The 9566-nt window shown below is 34.7% G+C and overlaps 1 long non-coding RNA gene across 8 annotated transcripts; it reads right to left on the bottom strand.

Moving 5' to 3' along the window:
• Positions 1–1658: 1658 nt before the first annotated feature.
• Positions 1659–8478, bottom strand: LOC122294784. 8 transcript variants are annotated; one of them, XR_006237733.1, is made up of 6 exons: positions 7401–8465; positions 5821–7228; positions 5427–5492; positions 5251–5288; positions 5027–5114; positions 1659–4879 (listed from the first exon to the last, which is right to left on the bottom strand). It is a non-coding gene; the product is annotated as an uncharacterized LOC122294784 (long non-coding RNA). The 8 variants fall into 8 exon arrangements; XR_006237732.1 differs by having other exon boundaries at positions 5027–5288; positions 7401–8467; XR_006237735.1 differs by lacking the exon at positions 5251–5288 and having other exon boundaries at positions 7401–8464.
• Positions 8479–9566: the final 1088 nt, after the last annotated feature.

Genomic DNA, 9566 nt, shown 5'->3' with positions numbered 1-9566 from the left:
TCTCACCAAAACACCCAGCTCCGCCCCCTTCTGCAAATAATTGATAGAAAAACCTCCACTCACCGCCTGACTCAACACCGTACAAGCCACCTTTCTGTTAGAATATTCCTCCTTGGGGCCAGTATGACCCACTTTTCCTCTCTTTCCACTAACGGAAAAGAGAGAGAAGAATTCGATACGCGGACAAAATGATCCCTTCCATGACTAAAAAAATTCGGGCTATGAAGTTGCTACATGAAAAATGCAGGAAACCTCATTGGAGACCAACCCTGTTGATATATATTGGATGATAAGGAAGGTTGAGGATATGCAAATGCTCAAATCTGGACTTCTTTTAATCTTGTCATCTGTCCATGCACAACCCACAACAACAACATCTAGCCACCGTATAGTAATGCTTAGAAGACTTCCACACGTAAGATGGGTTGCTTAAGTGGTAAAAACCTCGGTCTTGGTGGGACACTCTCTCTAGGTATAAGGTTCCAATTTTTTTCGGTGCAAATAATTTTGAATTTCTTCTTAAATTACTTGAGACGCAATTGCAAGAAACTCCTTGTCGAGAGAGTCTATACGCCCTAAAATTAGTCGAACTTTATTCTTGAAAACTCGATGCCGAATCCAAAAAGATGTGTAAATAAGTAAGTTCTACTTACAAATGTCATTAAAAACTCTGCTATTTTTGGTTTCTGTTTCCTTTTCTATATTTGATAAATTTGAAAAAAAGGGGTGCTGTTTTCTTATATATTGCCAATGCATTTTAGGAGTAGGTCTGTTAAATCACGGGAAATCTCTAATTTCTTGCTTTGAGCATTAGGTCATTTGGTTTCGAATGGATTTTTGTGGAAGTATTTTTCCTATATGGATTTCGTTACCTAACTTGATCAGATGGGCTGTGATATTGACTTATTTTATTAATGATAGATTTTCATTAATACCTGTCCTTAAAATGATAAATTTAATTGGTAATTATTTTATTTAATTAACAGCCAGGATCCAAGGTAGAATGGCTAAAATCTGTGAAATCCCATGGAAAATTTCCCAACACAATGGGCAAGACTTGTCAGCTTACCAAAATGTTTTAGAATTTTTAACGTACTTGATGAAAAAGATTTTGATAAATCTCAACCATTATTTCCAAATTCGATGGAAAAAAGTTGCCAAATCTAACATTTTTTCTTTAAAAAAAAAAAATTGAAAATCCACACTATATAGGTAAGGAGTGCATTTAAAATTGGTATAATATTATTGCCATAAAAATTCATGTGTGTACTGCCTATATATATATTAATATCGGGAAACCCCTCTAAGACAGGGGCCCTTTGGACCCACTCTTGTAGAGTAAATCTTAGTCCTTGCACTGGATCTATGGAAGTTTCCATACAAAGAACTAGTTAAATCACTGACTCTTCATCAGGGAATGTGGCTTCAAATGATTGTTTGCACTTATGAGGGGTTGAACATTAGACCTTGAAGGAACATACTGCCTATATTGTGAATCAGAGTGATATATTACACAAAAACATTGTAGCTTGGTTTGGTAGAAAATGCTACCATATAAGATTCTAGTACTGTTCTGCAAGTTCTCATTAAAACATGAGCATCGGGCATAAATGATGTTCATTTGAATCCAATGATGAATCCTTTTGTGGGATATACTTTGGCAAATGATTCAGTTGCAATGCATCACGAAGAAGAAACTAATTTACACAACAAACAAACAAGACCTTCTGTTAAAGGATTTAACAAATCCATCATCCAAATATATTTTCCCACATTTTTCTGCATTTTCCTCCCAAAGAAAGGTTTTCAGTAGTAAAGGATGTCAAGATTTGACATTCACCTTACGGTCTAGGCAATCTTGACATCCACCTTAAGGTCTAGGCTGGCTCACAGACGGTCTTTACCATCTACATCAGCACGGCATCGTAAGTTTCAAATTCAAAATCTTCATTGAGATTTTCCATAGTTTTTCCAAAAACAAACGATTTTGTCCCCAGGCATTAAACCAAAAGCTCAAGCCGTTTTGATCTGCCTAGCAACCTTCCTCTTGGCCTTGGCACTAACAACAGTCTGCAAAATGAAACGAGGAAAATAAAAGGAAATTTCACTTGTCAACAAAAGTCCAACCAAACTAAATAAAACAAAGCTATTTTGTTCTCAGTTAAAGAAAGCTAGATGAAGTTCACAATGCCTGTACTTGCTTTCAATATTACCTTACTCCTCTTGACAATAATTCCGGCCTCTGTTATGAAGTTTGCAAGGAATTTGACATTTTGCATAGAATAGATAACAAAGATCACAATGCTAGACATTTTTTATTTATTGGCATCAGGTGTCTAGAAACAGCGTCCCGACTAATTCCAGGAGTGTATAGGCCCTCAGTAAGAAGTTTTCCGCAAGTACACTTTAGGTAATTCAAGGGGTACATATTCTAGTCCGATAGCTCCCAGAGATTGTTTACACCCAAGGGGTCGAATTTGAACTTTAGACCTGTGGGAGCATACCCCTAAGCCCAAGCCTTTTACCACTTGAGTTAACCCCTAGGGGTTATCATAATGGCTAGACATAGCTTAATTAAACATTCAAAATATAGAAGTATGCACTATAATTTGATAAAATAAAAAGTGGCAATGAAAATAATAACTGGTACAGAAAACCTAAGGCAATGAAAATAATAACTGGTACAGAAAACCTAGCTGACATGTTAAATAAAATGGTGAATTGGAAAAATTGGGTGCTATCATATAGTTTTGCATCGGTAAATTCATGAGTCAGATTGTCCCTCCAATTTAGTGATCATTGTTGCTAATGAAGAGCTCCTACATGATCAATCATGGGAAACCCAAAAATCATAAATTTATCACTGCTATTTAGATATTGATTAATATCATTGGTAAGTATGGAAGGTAGTTATTCTTATATATATATATATATATATATTATATCAATAGGAGTAACTAAGTATATTATAAGTTTACAACAAAACACCTAACTCATACTAGAAAGCCCCTAATGACCCCAAAAGCTCGGAAAATACTTCCCAAAATACACCAGGACCTAATTGGAATGGAATGTAGTTATTCTCTTTTTGATAAGTAAGATAAGCATGGAATCCAATTAGACCTACCCGTGTACTTGGGCTATTACTATTCATAACATCAATACAGTCCTTGTTTTTACTGATCATACAAAAATTAAACCTAGCAGTGTAAAGCAATAGTCATCCTACGTCCACGATTGCATTAAATCCAGAAAAGCTCACCCTAAAATCAGCTTTTCTTAGAACTTCCTGAGTAATAACTTGAAACCCAGGCATTTTGGCAGGTTTCCATGCAGTGCTTTAATGAGACAGATCTAAGAGGGCTGACTACAGAGAAAACCAGTACAGCAACAATAATAAAGGTTAAACAATAAATTGAAACTAAAGACAAATACACTGAATGCATTTGTACTTATCAAAACAAGGAATGCGATTGTCATATTTGATGGTATATAGCAAAGGAAATTATAGAAAATTCCCTATGGCGATGCCCTGTTATATATTTCAGAGAGAATTATCATTGCAAAACAAAAATAAATAAATAAACAACAACTGAATTTGATGTTTTAACCTCTCAATTAATCATCCAAAAGCACTAAAAAAGATAAAGATAGAAGAAACAAGTGAACCAAAAAGATATGCCGTTCATAAATCCTGATTTGAACTTGTCTTCATAGAATACAGTATATACTCTGAACAAACAGTATCCGATCAAAAGTAAGCTTAGCTTTTCCAAATAATGTAAAACCATAAGGAAAAACGGATTGGTTAAATAACAGAGGCCATGGCTGGGTATGCTACATTACCTTGATTTCAAAAGTCATTCCCTCTTTAAAATTTATACCTAGTCTAAACTTATAATCATCTTTTGTTATTTCCTCCTCATCAAACTACAAGATATATTGGTTTTCTCCAAGGAGGGGATTCGTGGCAAAAAGTCATGTTTTTGTGGGAAAAATATTTTTTCCACCAATTTGGCCCGTGGGGAGCTCGTGGCGTAAAACTCGCCGCAAAAAATATTATTGCCCACGAAAGGTTTAAGTCATGGGCAATACCTATATTTTCCCACGACACATCTCGTGGCAAGAGCTAATAAAGCTTGTCGCAAAAGCACATCCATTTTTGTTTATGTGAGAATAGGAGCAAATACCACGAGAGGTACTGGTGGGTATCAGTATTACCCACTATAACATTTGTGGGGAAAAAGTTCTACTGGCAAAAAAATAGTATTTGCCACTAGTTGTCTTCGTGGAAAATGCTAAAAGAATTTATAAAAAAAAAATACAAACCGTAAAACTAAAAACAAACGAGACTAAGCCAAAAATGATCATAAAAAATTGTCTAATATAAGCTAAAAAATTATATACAAACCAACGTAACCATGAAATGCAATAAACCACCATCCATTAAAATTCAATACATAACAACCAGCATGTACACCAATGAAATGCAATAAAACCACTTTGAACATAGTCTATCCAGCTGTTAATATCAATCTACAAATGTTCTTTCAAGCTTCATATACACCAACAATAATCCCAACCAACATATCACTTCAATATTTACTACCAATTCACATCATTCCACTTCACACTTCCATATATATAACTCAAAATCTTGTATTGCAAGACATATCAACATGCTTGCTGCCCATGTAATCCAATCCAACACAAATGTAGATATTTTATTCAAATAACACTTGAGTTTTTGAAATGTGTTCATTACATACAACATAAAGACATTGGCCTTAACTGAAATTCAAAGACTTAAATGAGCTTTGTCAGCTTTCAGCTCACCAAGAAGCAAAATCATAGAGGATCACCATATCAATTGAACCACCTGTGGAAAGTCCTCAAAAAAGTTAAAGGCAACATTTATTCAATGCCAATAATTTAATATGACAACCAAAAGGCAAAAAAAGAGATGAAAGAAGTGCATGACGACTACGCAAATGGCAAAAATCTATGAATCTGGCAAAAATCTTACCACAAATATGACAAGCAAAATGAATGTTGTTTGGTCAACAAAATTTCTTTTTCTGAAAAGTTATATGCGTGTCTTCTACTTTCCTTTCCTGCAATCAGATAATAAGGTACAAAAATTAAACCACACCAATCAAAACTTAATAGCCTAGAAAGTTTGCTTGTCCTACAATATATATATTATATATTATGGTCCATTATAGTGCAAGTAGTGGAACAAAAAAGTACCAAAGCAGAATTAATAGCCTGGCAACCTTTGCGTTGAACTGAGTAGATGATCATGATAGATCAACACGCATGCGCAAGATCATTTACATGTCAAGATCATCATCTTCACCAAATTATGAGAGCATGCTTACTGAATCCAAAAATAAAGAACAACCAAAATAATAATAATAACATACTTTGTTTTCTTAAATTTGTTTGTCCATTGATTTCTTTTTCCTGAGATGTCCAAAGTCAGAAATGTACTGCAATTAATTAGAAAAATCATTAAAAAAGCTTCTATGATAAAGATCTAGTTAAGGTAAATTAACGATGAAAATGGTCTAACTGATGATTAACTGTATATAATGTGTGTGTGTGTGTGTGTAAGAAAAGAAGAAGTGATAACTTATAATAAGCTGTCTGAATTCGGCTGATAAAATTAGTCAGAAAGAGATCAACTAAATGTATCCAAAAACAAAGATATATATATATAAAAGCTAATGCATAGGGAGAAATTTGAGTCTGATCATCACATATATGCATATAATAAATTCTCAGAACTTCATGATCAAGGAAAGTGAAACTGATCACCTGGCCAAATTGGACAATGCTCTGCAAACCAACCAGGAATCCGTGGTTGTTTAAGATCATGATCATGATCTTAAAGCTTCTATGCTGTCCGATAATACTTGATGATGATGATCAGAAAACTGGTGAGCAGCAGAGACTCCATTTTCACCATTACAAACCACAAGAACTCCATCTTCTTTTGGCAACTTTGGGTACAAATCCATAGAGATTGAGGTAGAAACATGAAGGTAGTTGCTTCCATCTTGAGCTTGGTTTGCACATGAGTTCTCTTGGTATCTGCCATCTATATCTAATATGCTTGCATGCTTAATTTGTTTTATGGTTTGCCTTTTTATATGGCATTTACCTATTCTCCTTTCTCTCAGTCGAATTAATTATATATATATATATATATATTATTCTATTGCTTATTAAATTGACAAAAAGAAAGCTACATCTGCTACCCAAAAAAACCACATGAACTCACTCTGTATAACAAAATCAAACCTCTATATATGACTGAAAGCAACAGTAAATGATAACAAAGTTAAGAACCATCTACAATAAGGTTCCAATTAAAGCCATGATACCAAAACTTACGGCTGCAAAGCAAAACAGAATAGCCAAAAATCCCAGTCAACGTATATGATAGATATTATTCACACATGGGTATGCACATATTTGGTTCCATTTTGCAAAATATAAGTACCATCAATGATGCTACCAGGTTAATTTCTAAGTTTTTTTCCCTTCCTCCAAACTACCAGAGATTACTGCCCTCCTCAGTGTGCATTTATTTGATTAGATGTGAATTAAATATTTCACAGCAGCTAGAGCTACCAAAATCCCAAAATCACAGCAGCTAGAGAAGGTTTCCTTTGAGAAAATTTTTATAGCTTAGACAAAGGTTTGTAACAAAACTACCCACCCTCTTTTCCTACCCAAATCATGGGGCACCACAAATATGAGAAATGATGATACATTCACTACCTCCCGAGGAGGTTGAGCAACCCCATATTAACAAAAATCAGATAAAACTTACTTTCATGAACTCTCGGATGTATATCACCCAAAAGAACATTCGACAAAGCTCCCAAAACCCCAAATCAATTCTAAATCAATATCTAAAAAACTGATCCAAACCCATCCTTCAACATAAAAAAGTCCCTAATGTATCACCCAAAAAAAAAAGGCACGGCAACTCGTAACAGATTCACAATCAATAATGGAGAATATCCAAAAATAAGTGAACTTTCCCAAACACGCAAGAACTCCAAAAATTCAAAAAATAGTACTATGCTCTGATAAAATGCTTCCAATCCATATACCTAAATCGGGAGGGAAAAAATTTGAAAAACACAGACCCATTCATTGAGCAGCAGCCCCTCGTCCACGCTCTGGTCAAGCTCCCCCACATACGACGATGGAACTGAGAGAGAGAGAGAGAGAGAGAGAGAGAGAGAGAGAGAGAGAGAGATAATTAGGGTGAGAGAGAGAGAGAGAGAGAGAGAGAGAGAGAGAGAGAGAGAGAGAGAGAGAGAGAGACGCAAACCCAAAGAGACGAAGATAGAGAAAGAAATATGGGAGGATTAGAGACTCACCTCCTCGGCGAGGTGGCGACAGCACACCAGCAAGCACGGCTTAGGAAGGGCGGCAGCAAACCCATCCTTCAACCAGAGAAGGAGTATCAAGCGGGGGGAAAAGAAAAAAGGGGGAGAAGGAAAAACGAGCGGGTATCGGGCTGGGGAAAAAAGAAATAAGGGGAAAGTGTTGTAATACTTAAAAGTATTTGCGGCAACATGAAGTCGCCGCAAAAATTCGTTTTTTCGCCGCAAAAAATCGCTTTTACCAAGACTTCTTGCTCGTCGGACGTAATTTGGTAGAAAATAGCAACTTTTTTTCACACGGACCCTTTTGGTGTCATAAACTAAGTTTTTGCCACGAACGTAAAGCTTGGGATAAAACTTTCGTGAGGAAAAGCTAAATTTCTTGTAGTAGGCCTTCTTCAACTTCCCATCCATCCCATCAGATAACGTGTTGAAGCTCTCAACAAAGCCATCCAATATCTGAGAATTACTTCCTTAGCTCACTCTATAGCTCAATCTGTCGCGAGTCGCGACCCTTTTCAAGTCTATCAAGCTTCACAAAAAAGGAATCGGATTTAGAATTGCCCCCGGAAAAGTCGCTGAAAATCCACCGCTCAAACTCATCAGCCGACTCAAATGAATTCAATTGCTTACTATAATCAATCCAACTACGTGTTCAAACGGTCCAAGACACTAAAATAACAAACTGAGAAGCTCAGAAGGTTGTACCAAGAAAACTCCAGGACCACAGAACATATAACCAACAAGGGTAAACCTCGGAACAACGTAACCTCATCACGAAAAGCTAAAAAGCAATCTAATAGAAACGGCAAAACTTAGAACCAATTATCATACACCTTGGAACACCTTAACCCATCACGAAAAGCTACGACTTTCCTCGTTAACGCACAACACACACACACTAATTCATAAAAGTCTACACCAAAAGAAAAAGAAACAGTAGCAAGCAATATACCGATACAGTAATTGGAATACATTGAAAGTACCAGACGTCGCATTTGTAGAGAGCGTTCGAGCAATATGGTGTCGCGGCAATCGAAGCGAAAAGCCATTTCGACAGGAATGAACCGCGAAACGAACGATATCTCTTTTCAACTGTGCTCTCAAGTCTCAAGTCACGAATATACTATTCGGAAACAAAAATTTTACGCGTAATCGTTAATATAACGTGTAATCATTTATGTTGACTGTATTATTTTTTAATATAAAATAACTATTTTATTAATTAATAAAATATTTTAAAAATACTCAATAATAACTGCACATAACAGAAATCGAAATAAAATGTTTTTTATTCGGTAGAGAGGGGAAGCACTGCATATTTTGGGCCTTTCTTTTAAGGCCTACTCTTGTTATACGATGAGTCTTCTATGGCCCAAATAGAAAAAGGATACTAAATAGGGATATAACCGATCTAGTTTGGTCTGATTTTAAATAAAATTTAGTATCAAATTGGTATATACTGATTTCGTATTTTTTAAAACAGATTACGCACCAGTTACCCTCCTAAACCGGTACTCCAATTTTACCGGTTTTCGGTTCGATTCGATCTGGTCTTACTGGTTTTAATATATTATATAATATATATAATATAGTATATTATATTATATAATACTATAGTGATAATATATTGTAGTATATTATAATATATATTATAATTGTAGTATAAACTATAATAATATATTATAATATATAATATAATGATATATTATATTATATTATAATATATAGTGATATAGTATAAGTATAACTATTAATATGCATTATATAATATTAGTATAACTATTAATACAATAAGCAAAATGATATAAGATTTTAAAATTTAATATTATATTAATTAGTAATTTATTATATAGTACAAAACTATTTTATATATAGTTATATATTATATATAAATATTATATATAATATAAAAAATTAAAACATATATCTCGGTCAGTTCCGGTCTGGTCCGGTTTTAAAAAAAGAAAAATTGGAACCGGACCGATTTTAATCTGTTTTAAGAAAACTAAAACCGATACCGGACCGAACTAACCTCGGGACCGGACCAATGCCACCAGTTTAGTCCGGTCCGATCCGGTTTACCGGTTTATCGGTTTTTTTTTACACCCCTAATACTAAATTTTCTAGAATTTTAATTGGAATTACATGGCATGAGAC

Source organism: Carya illinoinensis, chromosome 14 (genome assembly GCF_018687715.1).
Source record: "Carya illinoinensis cultivar Pawnee chromosome 14, C.illinoinensisPawnee_v1, whole genome shotgun sequence".
NCBI classification, from domain to species: Eukaryota; Viridiplantae; Streptophyta; class Magnoliopsida; order Fagales; family Juglandaceae; genus Carya; species Carya illinoinensis.
The sequence above is the reverse complement of the archived record's forward strand: the minus strand, read 5'-3'. Positions and strand labels throughout refer to the sequence as shown.